This window comes from Caretta caretta, chromosome 13 (genome assembly GCF_965140235.1).
Source record: "Caretta caretta isolate rCarCar2 chromosome 13, rCarCar1.hap1, whole genome shotgun sequence".
NCBI lineage: Eukaryota > Metazoa > Chordata > Testudines > Cheloniidae > Caretta > Caretta caretta.
The window spans coordinates 36,911,497-36,924,735 of record NC_134218.1 but is presented as its reverse complement, the minus strand read 5'-3'; the positions used below and the strand labels follow the sequence as shown (position 1 = coordinate 36,924,735).

At 41.8% G+C, this 13,239-nt stretch overlaps 2 pseudogenes; one reads left to right on the top strand and one right to left on the bottom strand.

The window, feature by feature from the left end:
• The first annotated feature begins 246 nt into the window (after positions 1–246).
• LOC142068894 (olfactory receptor 10A3-like) lies at positions 247–1,182 on the top strand (annotated as a pseudogene).
• An 8,347-nt stretch (positions 1,183–9,529) lies between these two features.
• On the bottom strand, positions 9,530–10,479 carry LOC142068893 (olfactory receptor 14A16-like; annotated as a pseudogene).
• Positions 10,480–13,239: the final 2,760 nt, after the last annotated feature.

The following is a 13,239-nucleotide window of genomic DNA, read 5'->3' as shown; positions in this document are numbered from 1 at the left end:
TATGTCCCCCTCTGCTGGTGACTGGGCCACATAGATGTTGATTGGTGTTGGCTAACAGAGATGGCTTTTTTAGCAAAGGCAGTAGAGGTTCATGTCTTAAGTTCCAGAGGTCCCAGGTTTAATTCCTGCAGCCAATAAGCTATCCAGGGCCATGGTGCTTCATATCTATCTATTTTATAAAGTTTCCCACCACCATGGTGTCTGAGTGCCTCTTCACTTCATTAGGAGATGAAACGTCATGATGACATGAAAGAAAGAAACAAATCCACTGCAATTGAGTTCCTCCTCCTGGGATTTTCTGGTCTTCCTAACCTGCCAGTTTTACAGTTTATGTTGGTCCTAGTTACGTACATGATCATCCTGCTGGGGAATGCTCTCATCGTTCTTATAACATTTGCTGACCCAGCCCTTCACATCCCCATGTATTTTTTGATCTGGAACTTGTCCTTCCTGGAGATCTGCTACATCTCAGTTACCATCCCCGAAATGCTGGTCAACCTCCTCACAGGGAGAAAACCATCTCATTTTCCAGCTGTGCTGCACAGATGTATTTCCTCATCTCCCTAGGGGGCACAGAGTGCTGCCTGCTGGCCCTGATGCCATATGACAGATATATGGCCATATGCTGCCCCCTGGTGTATACTGTCATTATGAACAAAGGCATTTGCATGCAGCTTGTGGGCCTTGCATGGCTAAGCAGCAGCCTTGTGACACACTTGGGTATTTAATCTCCCCTTCTGCCCACCTAATGAGATTGACCATTTCTTCTGCGATGCTCCACCCATACTGGAGCTGGTCTGCAGAAACACCTACATTATTGAAATTGAAGCTCTTACCTCAACTGTATTATTGATCATGATCCAATTTGCGCTGATACTTTGGTCCTACATCTGCATCTTGGCCACAATCCTGAAGATGCCATCTGCTGAGGGATTGCATAAAACCTTCTCTACTTGCTCCTCACATCTCACCGTGGTGGTCTTGGTCTTCGGCACAGCTGGTCTCATCTACTTCCAGCCCAAGTCCAGTAGTTCGCCTAGTACCAGAAAATTCTTGTCCCTCTGCTACACCATCCTCACACCATTGTTAAACCCAGTTGTCTACAGCCTGAGGAACAATGAAGTGAAAGGAGCTCTAAGGAGAACCTGTGGCTGGATATTATCTTCCTGGGGACAGCCATGATTTTGAGACAAATGAGTCTGGACTGAAATTTGCGGATCTGATTGTGACCCCAGAATTGGGATTACAATCTGGATCAGCATCTGCCTTTGCCATTCAAAAAGATTATTGAAAACTGGTTCCTCTTCATTAAGACTGTGGTGCACAAGCGATCTATAGAATTGATTCTATTGTCCATCACTTCTCCTTCTGGGATGCTTTCTGCTCATCTGGGCTCAGAATAGGACTCCCAGGAGTTCCCTCAAAGAGCTCAGCACCATTCTACTCCTGCTTTTTGCCTCAGTTTGCCTGATGTTTCTTTTAGTGCTGGTGAACAAAATTATCTCAAAAACGTTTTTTTACAAAAAGGAAGTTTTCACTTAAGGAACCTACTTTCCATGGCAGTTTTCCATTTTTTAATCAGGAATCCAAATCCTCTGCACATATTCCTTTGTTAGATTGGTTAGTTGGCTTTGGTCTTTTTTTTTATTTTGTTTTGTTTCTCATTTGCTGAAAACCAAAACATTTTTCTTTCTTTCTTTCTTTCTTTCTTTCTTTCTTTCTTTCTTTCTTTCTTTCTTTCTTTCTTTCTTTCTTTCTATTTTTGACAAAAATTTGAAATTTTCCAAAGGAAAAGAAATTCTGACCCACTTTGATCAAATTTGTTGAAACTCTAATCAAACTTATTCACTCTAAAATTGGAGGAGAAAAAAACATGCAGAAGAAGAAAATGAAGTGGTGGTGGATGCAGTCAGTAGAAAGAGATGTGGTAATTACAGTCTCCTCTGCATTTAAATTCTGTCTGTCTGTCCATCTAGGATATTTCTCTTATTATTGTTCACTTATTGTAATGATTTATGTATTTGTTTTTAATTGTATACCTCTCAATAACTGACACCGAAATTTCACTGGTGTAAATGGGACCAAAATTTCTCAGAACCTGTGTCATAACCATAAGGGTAGCCTAAAATTCCTCCTTAACTGTAAGGGGTTAAGAAGCTTAAATAACCTGGTTGGCACCTGACCAAAGGAACCAATGGGGACAAAAGATACTATCAAATCTGTGGAGGGGAGTGGGGGAGAGGGTTTGTTTTGGGTTCTTTGTTTCTGTGGCCATTCTCTCCTGGGACTGAGAGGGGCCACACAGAAATCCATCTTCTCCAACCCATCCTAATCCAAGTCTCCAATATTGCAACAAGTATAGGTAAGCCAGGCAAGGCAGATTAGTTTATCTTTTGTTTTGCTTGTAGATTTTCCCTGTGCTAAGAGGGAGGTTTATTCCTGTTTTCTGTAACTTGAATTTTCCCTGTGCTACGAGGGAGGTTTATTCCTGTTTTCTGTAACTTCAAGGTTTTGCACAGAGGGGAATCCTCTGTGTTTTGAATCTGAATACCCTGTAAAGTATTTTCCATCCTGATTTTACAGAGATGATTTTTACCTTTCTTTTTTTTTTTTAAATAAAATCTTTCTTTTAAGAACCTGATTGATTTTTCCATTGTTCCAAGACCCAGGGGTTTGGGTCTTTGATCATTTGGTTAGGATATTATTCTCAAGCCTCCCCAGGAAAGGGGGTATAAGGGCTTGGGGGGATTGCTGGGGGAAGAGGAACACCAAGTGGTCCTTTTCCCTGGTTCTTTGTTAAATCACTTGGTGGTGGCAGCATACCTCAGTCCAAGGACAAATAGGGATTTGTGTCTTGGGGAAGTTTTTAACCTAAGCTCATAGAAATGAGCTTCGGGGGTCTTTCATGTGGGTCCCCACGTCTGTACCCTAGAGTTCAGAGTTGTGAGGGAACCCTGTTTTCTAACCTGGGTTCTAACTTTTTCTAACCTGGGTTCTAACCCTGTTTTCTAACTTTTATTCAACATGAAATTTACAAATATATATATATATATATATGAATGCTGTGTTAGGCCCAGACACTTTCATGACATTTACGCTTGCTTACTGTGGATTTGCTCCTGGATAAATTCAGTCATTTATATGAGGAGGAAAATATATGTACAAACAAGCATATGCCAATGATGGATAGAGAAAGAGAAAGAGAGCCTCCCTCTCTCTCTCCTTTTTTCTTGGTCAGTAATTCAGATTAGATGTAGCTCATTGCAGAAACCACAAAGTGCTCATTTCTAACCAATGAGAGTAAAATGTTCAAGAGTGTGTACTTAGGAACCTAAGTCCCATGTGTAAAAGTGACATAGATGCCTAAATCTCATCAGCCTTGAACGTTAACTTACTATATTTGTTAGTCTATTTTTCTCAGCCCTCGCTGATTCTCTAGCTATCTGTCTGGTCTCAGTCTCTTTGGTATTTAGGTAAGTCAGTTATGTATGTGTGTGTATGTAGCTATAAGAAAAGGTGTGGCACCTTAGAGACTAACCAATTTATTTGAGTATAAGCTTTCCTGAGCTACAGCTCACTTCATCTGATGCATAAAAGTGGAAAATGCAGTGAGGATGTTTTTATACACACAGACCATGAAAAAATGGGTGTTTATCACTTCAAAAGGTTTTCTCCCCCCACCCCACTCTCCTGCTGGCAATAGCCTATCTAAAGTGATCACTCTCCTTACAATGTTTATGATAATCAAGGTGGGTCATTTCCAGCACAAATCCAGGGTTTAACAAGAACGTCTGAGGAACCGGGGGGGGGGGGGGTAGCTATGTGGTCAAATGTGTGAGAACCCATGTGTGTGCCATCAGCACCTTGAGTCATTCCTTCTTTCTCTCTGGCCCAATAGTTATTTAAATATGTAATGTAAAATGGAACAACTTCAGCAGGATAGAGCTCCACCTAAGAATACCCTATAGACCAGTGGTTAGAGCATTCATCTGGAATGTGGGAGGCCAACCGTTCAAGCCACACTTCTAAAATCAGGCAAAGTGCAGACTCAAACCTAGGTCTCCCACACAGAGGGTAAGCTTGAAGGAATAGAAGTATTCAGACACAGACCTTTCTGAATGTCTCTAGAGCTGTTGCACCTTGTAGAACTGATGACATAGTCATCAGATCAGAGTAAGAATGATTGGTTGCACTGATTGTTTGGACACTCAGCTAGAAAGATGGAGCCTTTGGTTCTAGTCTTCATGCCAATGAAAATATAATTAGCCTACAAAGTGGAACAGTTTCAACAGGGAAGATTGAAAGCCACCTTCAAATACTGTAGCCCATGGATTAGGACACTCCTCTAGGAAATGTAGGTGCGAGGCATTGCTTCATAACATATTAAACAAGGGTCTCCCACTGTGAGGCTGGCAAACCAAGTGTCACTTCTGACCAAGGCCATAGGCTAAGCTAAGAACTGACAAACTCAGAGCTGGAAACCAAACCAGCTCACCTGTATGGCAGTTTTGTTCAAAATAGTTATTAGTTGTACAAGAATGTACTTAGTGTTTAGCCTCTATGAAATGTGTGTAAATTGCTGCATGCATTAATCTCACTTGTAATGTCTGTATCCCATGCTATTAGGAAATACATACATTTTGCTTTTTAACTATGTAAATGTTTGCTGTGAACTTGTGAACCCAGGCACGGGAATCATCTCCCCCTGCCCATTCAGGAGGCCTATCAGGATTAAACGGGTCATTAAGGAACATTGCAATACAAAGGATCAGTGAATGGCTCTACCACACCTTGGAAATGCTACATGCCAGGAAGCTCCTCTCATAGACTGGAAGGCCAAATGTAAAAGATAAAGCAGGGTCACAAAAAATTGTCATCTCTTTGCTGTTTGAGGGCCAGAGGCATTAAACTAAGGCAGCTATCCCCAGGGGTTACTCCTGGATCTGCCCTGAAAGAGATTTTGAATTGACAGATTACTACATCTCTGTCATCTTTAGGAATCATAGATGGTAACTCATTTGTCTGTATCTGTTTGCTTGCTTTAACCTGTAAACAACTCTCTTATTTCTTTCACCTAGTTAATAAACCTTTAGATAGTTGTTTACAGGATTGGCTACAAGCATTTTTTTTTTTTGGTCGAGGATCTAGAGTACCAACTGATCTGGGGTAAGCGACTGGCCTCTTGGAACTGGAATCTACCTGAATATTTTTTTGATTTTTGGTATAAGTGATCATTTATCATGAAGTCTAGCTTGTTTGGGTGGCAGGATAGACTGGGGAGTCTAAGGGGAATGTCTGCAACTCCATGTTAAACCTGTTATAGGGATGCAGGAGTTCATATTTGTTTCTGGGTTGGTGAAAACTAATGACAGAAGACACCAACAGTTTGGGGTGTCTGTCCTCTTTTTGACAGTCTGCCCTGAGGTGGGCACCTATGGTCATGACCCACTCCAGGCGTGCAACACCCATATTTTAGAGGTATGTTCTAACTACTAGGCTACAGGATTAAAAGGGGCCCCAGCACCTCCTCCTCTGGGTGGGTTTGCAAATGCCGGAAAATAAAAAATTACTCATTAACATTTATGAATCTATGAAAAGCCTGTACAGAGGCTTCCCCACATTACAACATCATGGCCACTGAAAGCATCCAGAGTGAGACAAAGAACAGCAGCATCACTGCCTGATGCTGTAGGTAGTGGCCAATGGAAGCAATTCAACTCAGTGATGGGCAGGACCTTCTTTGTGGAGGTCCACTCCTGGAAGTCATTTAAATTCTATTGAGTTTAACTCAGAGATTTGGCCCTGATGCACCACTCCTGCATTATTCCAGTTCTATGGACTCCGTGGATTAAAATAGGTTTATATCAGCTAAAAGTGGAATAGCACAGTTGTGAATCTGGCTCATATTCTTTCAGAGCATTTGAGATAATTCTACCAGGATTTATGAACTCTGGGCCAAAGTCAGCCCTGGTAGAAGTAGTACAACACCTCTGCAGCCAATGGTCATCATACAGACACCAGTGCTGAAGTTGTAACTTCTTAAGCACTCAGATAATGAAATGTGATAGAATATATGGGCCAAATTCTTGGCTGTTGTAAACTGGCATAACTTCACTCAAGATAATGGTCCATATCCCCAGATGGTGAAAATCAGTATCTCTCAATTAGAGGCAGTGGATGAGACATAGATAATAGATCCTCTATCTATCTATCTATCTATCTATCTATCTATCTATCTATCTATCTATCTATCTATCTATCGCATGTTATAATTGCCTCCACAGTTCTGCAAACAAAAATCTGATCTCAGTGCTTAATTCAATGAAGTTCCAGTCTCACTACTTGCTACTCTGACATAAATTGGTGGAACTGATTTTAATCAATGGGGCCAGAAGCCCAGCTGACGTCAATCAGGGTAGCCCCAGCAGAGTCTATGGACCACTTCCCTTGCTGCTGCACATCAGCAGAGCTCCACTGAGGTCAATGGGCCAGATCCCCAGCTTGGGTAAAGCAATGAATATCCATTGAAGTCAGTGGGCCAGATCCCCAGCTGATATAAATCAGTGTAGATCATCTGAGGTCATTGGGCCAGATCTCCAGCTTGGGTAAAGCGATGTAAATCCTCTGAAATCAATGGTCAGTTGCCCAGATCCCCAGTATAGTTCCATTGAAGTCAGTAAAGCCAGCGTTATAAAATGGAATTATGGAGATTTAAGCATTTGAGAACATGGCCCATAAAAGCAGTTCGTGGTTGAGAGTTACTTCACAGGGAGGCATCTATGCCTTATTTCTGCCTTTGGTCCAAATAATTGCTTTGTGTAATACTTCCAGGGTGGGGAGAAGTTGAACCCATTGGTGGGGTATCCATCCCCTTGAGGGACTCTGGGACACCACACACACACACCCTAAAAACTGGATGGGAGCTTGGAGTGGGAGGATCAGGTTGCATGTTTACACTGAAAGGTTTTGAGGTAAGAAGGGTGGATGAAATCTCCTCCCCATATGTACTAGAGAGAAAAATTAAACAGGACCCCTGATGTATGGTGGCCTGCTAGCAGAATGTTTATTATCTGAATAGTTGAAATGTGAAATTCTGGAGGGTCATGGCAAAAAGGTCATCTAGGGAATAAACTTTTCCAGGAAATAAATCACTGGGTTCCTCTCCAATGCTTGTCAAGCATCCTATTTCCACCCATTTTTGTATAGGATAGATATATGTCACAGTTCAGTATAACTGACTCTGTACTCCCTCTCCATGGTCCCTTTAGGGCAGGGGTTCTCAAACTGGGGGTCGGGAACCCTCAGGGGGTCATGAAGTTATTACATGGGGGGTTGCGAGCTGTCAGCCTCCAGCCCAAACCCCACTTTGCCTCCAGCTTTTATAATGGTGTTAAATATATGAACAAGTGTTTTTAATTTGTAAGGAGGGTTATGTTCAGAAGCTTGCTATGTGAAAGGGGTCACCAGTACAAAAGTTTGAGAACCACTGCTTTAGGGCACACACTCTTGTATGGAAACTCCTCAGGCAACTCTCTGGAGCTGAGACATGCATCTCTCTCCCTCCTTACTGGGTTTTTTCCAGGCTACACAGCCCCTTGCCTACACTGTGATATTCCCAGAAAGCTTAAACAGGCCAACATCTGCATTTTGCTTTCTCTTCTAAGGCAATGAATAGTGTAACAGCCTGTAGTGATAAGTTACCATGCGAGTCTTTCTAAGCAAGCACATTTGTACTTAAGGTGAAAGCATTACAGAGAAGAAATATGGAAAACAATGAAAGAATTTAAACACATGCTAAAAAGCTTACTAGAGGTCACCCCAACTCCAATCTCGAGCTCTGGTAGATGACAGTCCTTCAAAAACCACAGCTGGTTACAAGTTCATAACTGTCTCAGATTCAGAACAAGAACAACCATGAATAATTCATTCTTTGCTTTAGATAGCTCAGGCCTTTAATCTTAGCATCACATAATAGGTGATCAGAAGACAATACCATGGCGTCACAGTCTCAGTGCTGTGAAAAAGCTCTTAATGAAGCTTAGCCAGGACTCTGGTGCAGTGTGTCTCCTCTCAGGGCACTCTTTCACTAGGGCAAGAAGCCTGCTTGGCTTCGGTGCTTCCTGGGTCTGACTTTGGAGTGTTCAGCACCCTGTTCACCCTGTGAACTCCCTGCAGCAAGTCCATCTGGATGTCACACCTGGAGAACCTTATACACCCCCAAAGGGCCCATGCACACCAACTTTGCAGTCAGAAGTGACTCTCAGCCAGCACTGTAAAACAGAAGGTTTTATTAGTCCAAGGGAACACAGGATAGAACAGTGTTTGTTAGCACAGAAATCAGGAACTTTCAGTAAAGTCCATCTTGGGGGGACCCAGAACTCTAGAGCCCTGGCCCTCCGCCCTGAGTCACAAGCCAGGAGACTGACCAGCTTCCAGCTTCCTGGGCTCAGTCCCACCTGTTGCCTCTCCATCCTTTGTCTCTTTCTTGGGCAAATGGGTCACCTGGCCTGCACCTCTCACTTTGCTCTCCAGTCTCTGGCTGATTCTTGTATAGGATGGGGCCTGGCCATCAGTTGACAGGCTGCAGAGTGTCGGCCATTCTCTGTCCCCAGGCAGCAAGTTGGTAGTCACACCTACCCTCCAGGGATCTCTACAATGATCACACACCCTTATCCCACCACCTAGATACTTGAGTAATACATATGGGAAACTGAGGCACACACAGTATTCAGAGAAAACATTAAGAATATTCCTACTTTGTCACATCTCTCCCACATTCAAGACCAAACTGAGCTGGTCACTTTATCCAGTGACCTGGGGAATTTCAAACCCCATCTCCCCTCATGACAAAGCATGGGCTATAACACTGGCATTCCCCGTAACATGGACCACTTCCATATCATAATCCTGGAGGGCCAGACTCCATGTCAGCATCTTGGCATTAGCCCCTTTCAGTTGGTGCAGCTTTTTAAGACTCCACACCTTGGCCAGAGAAAGGCCCCCTTCTCAGAGCAGCGCTTAAAAAGGCTGGGTTGGTGCAGAACCAGAGGTAGGAATTTACATTCACCTCCCCCTAGAGATTCCCCAGGCAAACCACTTGACTCAGTTTGCCTCTAAAGTCCATTCTTGTCTGGCCCATTGCTCACTAGAGTCCTTTAAAGTTCATAACATTTCCCATGGTTCACATCACATCTCCTCCCTGATGATGATATGTACAAACACAGCCCAAAATAATACATAAACATTGAATTGAGCACCTGGACTCCAAAGACTTTCAGGGACTTACTGTATCTGTCCCATGCACAATGTTTAAAGACCACTTAGAAACGCGTAATTGATCTGGCCTGTAGTGAAGCCTCCCAGAACTGTGTTCTGTTTAAGTGAGTTTTCACAATGCACCCATCATCACAGTACCTTAGTGCTATCCTGTAGCACATTCATGAACATCTCTATAGTTAACTGGGATCCTGCTGTTCATTTATGAATATGAGCCACTGGACTGGGGAGGGAATATTAACCTATATACATATTAAGAAGTAAAAAGGATCTTGGTGAAAAACATCTTGCTTAAAATTTTGCCCAGAGCTTCTTTTATCTCCTGGTTTCTCAGACTGTAAATGAGCTGATTTATTAGTGGGGAAACCACAGTATATACAACACAGCAGCCAGCATGTCCTGATACAGGGAAGATACTGATACTGGCCTTAGGTACGTATATATTCCAGTGCTGATAAACAATGAAAACACAACTAGGTGTGGCAGACAAGTGGAGAAGGCTTTATACCTTCCCTGTGCAGAGGGGATTCTCAGCACAGCAGAAAAGATGTGAATGTAGTACACAAATATTGAAATGAAGAAAAATAAACCCACCAAAGCACTTAATACAATAACCACAATTTCATTAGTGCTTGTATCAGCACAAGAAAGTTTCAGGAGCTGTGGGATAATGCAGAAGAACTGATCAACAACATTGGACCCACAGAAAGGTAATAGAAAGGTATTAGCAGTTTGGAGCAATGAATAGATACAGCTGCTTACCCAGGAACCAGCTGCCATCTGTGCACATGCCCCTCTGGTCATGATGATCCTGTAACGCAAAGGATGGCAGATTGCAATGTAGCGGTTATACGCCATTGCTGTGAGAAGGGTCACCTCTGCAAAGGCAAAGGTGATACCAAAATAGAGCTGAGCAGCACATCCAGAGAAAGAGATCAGCCTGGTGTTGTTTAAGGAGTTCACCATGGACTTGGGGACAGTGACGGAGATGTAGCAGATGTCTAGGAAAGACAAGTTGCCCAAGAAGAAGTACATGGGGGTGTCAAGGTGGTGGTCGAGCGCTATGGCTGTGATGATGAGAAGATTGCCCATCAGGGCTGCCAGGTAAATCACTAGAAATACCAAGAAGTGTAAAATCTGCAGCTCCCGAACATCAGAGAATCCCTGGAGGAGGAACTCAGTCACAGTGCTTTGGTTGGTCATTTCCTACCATGTGGAGAGAAATGCAAGGGTAAAAGCCAAGGTGAGGGTAGAAAAGAAGAAAAGAGGACAATATATGTACTTATTCCTATGTAGAAAAAAATCTGGTTCCTAGAACTAATGCAAAGGGTTTCCTTCTTCTCTAAGGTCATTGAGATCCAAGGAGAAAGTACTAGCGACCAATTATTCTCAATGAAACATTTATTTGAGATACTTTTTACCTATTTCATGTTCATGATATGTCCTAGAGCAGCTTGCAATTTTCCCAAACTTATTTGCTTTTCAAAATGATTCACCCTCATTTACATCTAGAGAAACCCGTTGGGTCATATTCTCTGCTACTGTAAATTTTTACCTTCTATAAAACTGTGTCAGCTTACATCAGTGGAGAATTTGTCTGGCTGTTTTCAAATTATGCCCTCAATTATGGCAAGTAGAATCCTTATAATTAGACTTGGCAGAATTCAATATTTATTTTTGTAACTTCACCAGCCAATATCAATCTTAATTTTTAAACATTAGTATTACCAATTTATATTTTCACAGCTGCAAAAATTTATGAGTTTTAAGCATTTTTTCCTGGCATTTTATCTATTTAAATTTTCACAGTTGCAGGGAATTATTGGAACGGTATCATACAATGGGGGAGACAGACAATGCTTTTTAACGACATTGAGATTCAAAGAATTTAAGGTTTGTAACTATTAAAATACAAATTGTTAACATCATGTCAAAATATACAAAATTAAATAGTTAAAACTCTACTAAGTTCTCAAGTTGCATTTTTCTTATTTTATCAAGCGGTATCTTTTTATTATTATCAATGGAAATATGTTTTGTTGGTTTGTGTGTGTATGGTGAAATTAATATTTACTAATATTTACCAGAAAATCTCTAATTCTTCCAAGCCTACTTATAATTCAATACAGAGGACATTGGGGGAAAAGTATCAACATTTTTATATACAGTACATGTGGAACCACATTTCTTTATCATTTTTCTTTCACTGAGATCTGGAAAGGAATACTGTCCTGTGATTTTGCCCTCAATGACACCCATGAAAGAGAATTGGCATGAGAAGCAGCTCTTGTAGATGCAATTTCTATTGAATTCAATCTCCTAATAAATTTGTGCTTAAGATTTACTGTAAGTGAAAACTGGAATTGTTCTGTCAGCTAGGCAAAAATAGACTTGCATGTGCCCTGAACACAGCAGTCAAATATGAATAGAATAATCTCTCATTCTGTTCCCTGCTCAGCACCTGGACACTTAGGCTGAGATTTTTTAAAGCTGCTGAAGGGACCTTGATGCCCAATTCCCATTCAAGTAGTGGGAGCTGGATGTGCAAATCCTTTAGGCATCCTTGAACATTTTAGCCTTAATCCTGGGGAAGAATTTACTGATTTACTGAATCTGTCAAATGAGAATAACTTTTTATTGCATTTGTTATTCTCTGGTAAAATTGCACAGTCAATGGGCATGTATTTACAATGTTATTTGGTGTTTGTTTATACTGCCAAAGAGCATCCGTTAGCTGCAAATCTCAGAGCCTACATCAACTTACTCGGGCTCGTACCACTGGCTAAAAGTAGCAGTGTAGACATTCCCGGATGGCCTGGAGGACCAATTCTAAAACCCAGTGAAGTGAAAGGATCTCAGAGCCCGGCTCCAGCCTGAACAGGAATGTCTACCCTGCTATTTTTAGCCCCGTAGCCTGAGACCCGTGAGCCCAAATCAATTGACTGAATCTTTGAAGCTTGCTGCTATGGGATTTTTTTTCTTCTTTTGCTGTATAGACATACTCATGGTGTCCAAAAAAGCCAGTGCTGTTTTTGGTGGAATAAACAAAAGGTGGTGATACGAGTCCCGTTCTATCTAATTCCACGGGGCACCTAGAACAGAACACCCAGTGCTAGGCATCAAACAGAAAAATCATAAGAAATGAAGGCAGAAGTGGGGAGGAACAGAGTTTTTATAGGTTGGAGGGATTTAACTGTGAGGAAAGCTTATTCTGTCATAGAATCATAGGACTGGAAGGGACCTTGAGAAGTCTTCTTGTCCAGTCCCCTGCATTCATGGCAGGGCTAAGTATTATCTAGTCCATCCCTGACAGGTGTTTGTCTAACCTGCTCTTCAAAGTCTTCAATGATGGAGATTCCACAACCTTCCTAGGCAATTTATTCCAGTGCTTAAACACCCTGACAATTAGGAAGTTTTTCCTAATCTCCAACCTAAACCTCCCTTGCTTCAATTTAAGCCCTTTGTTTCTTGTCCTATCCTCAGAGGTTATAGAAGAACAATTTTTCACTCTCCTCCTTGTAACAACCTTTTATGTACTTGAAAACTGTTATCATGTCAGGTTTCAGAGTAACAGCCGTGTTAGTCTGTATTTGCAAAAAGAAAAGGAGGACTTGTGGCACCTTAGAGACTAACCAATTTATTTGAGCATAAGCTTTCGTGAGCTACAGCTCACTTCATCGGATGCTGTAGCTCACGAAAGCTTATGCTCAAATAAATTGGTTAGTCGCTAAGGTGCCACAAGTCCTCCTTTTCTTTTTGTTATCATGTCCTCTCTCAATCTTCTCTTCTCCTGACTAAACAAACCCATTTTTAATCTTCCCTCATAGGTCATGTTTTCTTGACCTTTAATCATTTTTTTTTGTTCTTCTCTGGACTTTCTCCAATTTCTCCACATCTTTCCTGAAATGTGGCACCCAAAACTGGACACAATACTCCAGTTGAGGCCTAATCAGCTCAGAGTAG